Here is a 3,709-nt window from a genome sequence, read left to right as displayed (position 1 = left end):
TTCTCACTCCTTGAGCAATTTTTTTGTTGTTTTGTTTTTGTTAGGTAAATTTATCTCAGTAAGAAATAACTAACTATTTGCTATGCACTAAATTGGTTTGATATGTCACGGCGTATGGAGCCACTTTGAAGCCATCTGATTTGAATGTTTGCTGGATGTTTTTTTTTCTCCCCCGGGACATAATTTGTAGGACAGTATTGGAGGACGCAGCAATAAGATTCTCTATGAATCAATTTCCATACATCCGTTATGGTCCCTGCCAATTATTGAACATACTGTATAATGCCAGGGCTGTTGCTACATATTAGTATTGACGTAGAAATGAAATGAAAAATTGACAGTATTATGAAAATATATTCCGTTCATATTGCAGTACCTGGTGGATGTGTATTTGATTCTTGATAAAACTTGCACAAATCAAGATGCCGATATTCCTTATCATCCATGCTGTACTTGTCTTGTGTGTGTGTCATGTGGAACTAATCAGAGTCAGGCCTGCTGATAAACCCCGATACAGTTTCTAATAACATTTTAGAAATGAATACATTTACAAGTATACAAGTGAGGATGTTGCACTGATTTGTTTTAAAATTCTTTCCGGACAATATCGTTTCCACAGAAGGGGGGCGCTGCAGAAACGTCTGATTTTTACATGATAAACATATCAGAGTATTCCTGTTCACTTTTACACCCTGAATTACGAGGGAATAATAAACCTGATTTTACATGTTTTTCAAACTGGGATAAGTCAGAATAGTGGGAGAAAACCTCTGTCCACACAGAGTGAACCTGCCAGATCCACAAAGGGAAGGGAATCAAACCGAAAACCAGTGATCAAGCATGCTGTAAAATAAATGTGCGAACCACTTCTGCCGCCGTTGTGCCACAGGCAGTACCTGAAGCAGTGGTTCTCAAACCAGCAGCTTATTTTCTATAATCAGGTCAGTACGCCTTGAGCAGAAATCTTTGTGACGAATTTACCAAAAATTAGAAATGCGCACAGCGGTGTCCCGATCATTATTAGATAAACTGTCACGTTGACTGAGAAGACACGTGAAACCATTTATGATTTATAATCATTTTTCATACTTGTGACTCTAATGATACTTCTGTCGGCTCCAGACACTGTGTGAGTGCTAATTAGAGGATGATGTCACGCCGACGCTCCTACAAAATGAACAATACACCTGCTTAAAAATCAGCATGTTCGACCCTGTCACTGCGAGCAGGTAAGCAAACTGCTGCTAACATTTTTTTGAGCCGAGAAACTCTCCATGTCACAGCCTGTACGACAACCTGACTATCTCCGAGTCTTTTAGGAGACATTGTTAAACAAATAGTTTCATTTTAGCCCTAAATGCTTCCATTTTCCCATTGTGGTATTTTTTATTACATTTTACCCGCTGCTACCTTGTTCAATCCTTCATTCACTCTGTCAGCCACGGCTGTTGACAGCCCTACTCTGTCATTGCTGCTCGCACCGAATCTTACCTTAAATAACTGCTTCACCTAGCAACAACTGCCCAAAACCTTCATGCACAGACGCGTCACGTGACACAAACACCCACACAGACACGAGGTCCATCTCTGGGGCACAGGTTGGCAGAGGGAAAAAAAAACAGGTGCAGATGGCTTATTTGGGGCCTGGCAGAAACTGGTGAGAGATGCAACTGTGAGAAACCAAGTCACGGAGGTGTGTGTTTATATGTGTGTTTACATCGTGCAGGGGCGGATTAAAAAGATGTTTGCCATGAATTTCAATCAAATGTGACAAGCCGCCCACAATATGATGTATACATATATGTATGTATTTTTTCTGCTTGTGTTATTCACATACAGTGGAACCTCAAGATACAAACATAATCTGTTCCAGGACTGAGCTCGTAACTCGAGGTGCTCATATCTCAAATCATTTTTTCCCATTAGAAATAACAGGAAAAAAAAATCCTTTGCAGCCCTAAAAAAACTACTACCATCCTTATCTCTCACTCTCTTAGGACTCATCACTACCATGAAGAATAATGCACAAAATAGAGAGAAAATCACGTAGATAACGCAAACACAATACGGAAGACTCGCGGGAGATGCGTACGGAAGTCGACGAACACGTGAAGTGAACGAGTGAGGCGGCGGGGGCCGGGGGCTCGGCCACCTAGTGTCGGCGTCTGTAAGCGTGCTCGTATCTCAAATCTTTACTCATATCTCAAAGCAAAAATTTGCTCGAAGGCTTGCTCGTATGTTGGGACGCTCGTATCTCGAGGTTCCACTGTATTGTATTTTCATACACACAGGGTCATACGACCTACGTCAGACTTGACTCGATTTTTGCCCTCAGTCGGAACTTACATACTGTACATGAGTACCCATGTTACTCACTTACGCTAACAAAGTGGTAAAATCATCATCTAGGACATAAAATCATCACAAGAGTCTGACTTACACCTGGGGGACATTACAAAGAGGTAAAATCATCATCTAGGACATAAAATGATCACAAGAGTCTGACTACAAAGGGCAAAATATTCCCAAAAAAACAACACAAAAGAAAGCAAATGTAACACATTTCAATGTACGGCGTACAACCGCCAAATGTAAACAAAACTGTCTTCTGCATATAGCACTGCGGGACAACATATCAGTCTGCTCCACTAGTTGGCGTGTTTTAACGCCATACATCGGAATGATAGAACACGACTTTTGTAATAAATTTATAGGAGATGGCGCCATAACCACAAAACGGTATAGTTCGAGGACATCATAATCCGAGGACCCCCGTATATATATATATATGCTGCGTTTAACACTATGAGACCCAATGATCAGGCCTCTGTGTTACATGGAGTTGTCTCTAACTCGTGGGGTTAAAGATCTGCTCACTTTCTATTCCGTACACTAGGTTCGAGGTTCGATTTTATTTATCTGAACACAATAATAATTATTTTATACAAAAACAAAACAAGATTACTTATTAAAAATGTGTTGTCCTTTTGGCAGCTAATACAGAAAAAAACAAAACAAAAGATAAAATGGGAAATAATTAGGAAGGGAAGGCATTGAGGTTGGCGATATCATGGTGAAATAGCAACAAAAGATAATACCAAGCTGTAGCAGATGGTAATAATGTGATGATGGTTTTATTGTGATGCCTGATTAGTAGATAGTGGCACTGGGGCAAAAACAGAGGATTTACCTGGAGGTGAGAGATCGGAATACATCGGATTTTCATCAACAGGGTTAAAAATTAGCATGTCAGCATGTCACACTAAGGTTGAGTGGTTTACAGACAAAGATGGAGAGACAAGGCTTTGATGGTCTGGACATGTGCCATGGAGAACGTTGTACATCAGCGGTCCCCAACCATTTTTGTACCAAGGACCAGTAATACCGCGCCACCAGTGAAGGATAATTAAATTTGCAAAATAAAACATGTTTTAGTCTTTATTCTGATAGTATCAGAGTCTGAATGACCTGTTGTTTTGAAACATTGCCAAAACTTTAAATGACTGGATTATTTTTGAATGTAGTAAATTAGTAAAAGTGAAGTACAGTTTTTTGGCATGGTACAAAATGACCGACGGCACCAGGGAGTTGGGGACCCCTGTTATATATATAATATAATGTATATAATGTATATAATGGAGAAAGGATATCGGCGACAGAAGAGAAGAAAAAAACAAGGTGGGAAAAATGACACGGAGGGGGTGAGGGT

Source organism: Cynoglossus semilaevis, chromosome 9 (assembly GCF_000523025.1).
Source record: "Cynoglossus semilaevis isolate Cse_v1.0 chromosome 9, Cse_v1.0, whole genome shotgun sequence".
Classification (NCBI taxonomy): domain Eukaryota; kingdom Metazoa; phylum Chordata; class Actinopteri; order Pleuronectiformes; family Cynoglossidae; genus Cynoglossus; species Cynoglossus semilaevis.
This window is presented reverse-complemented; position numbering follows the sequence as displayed.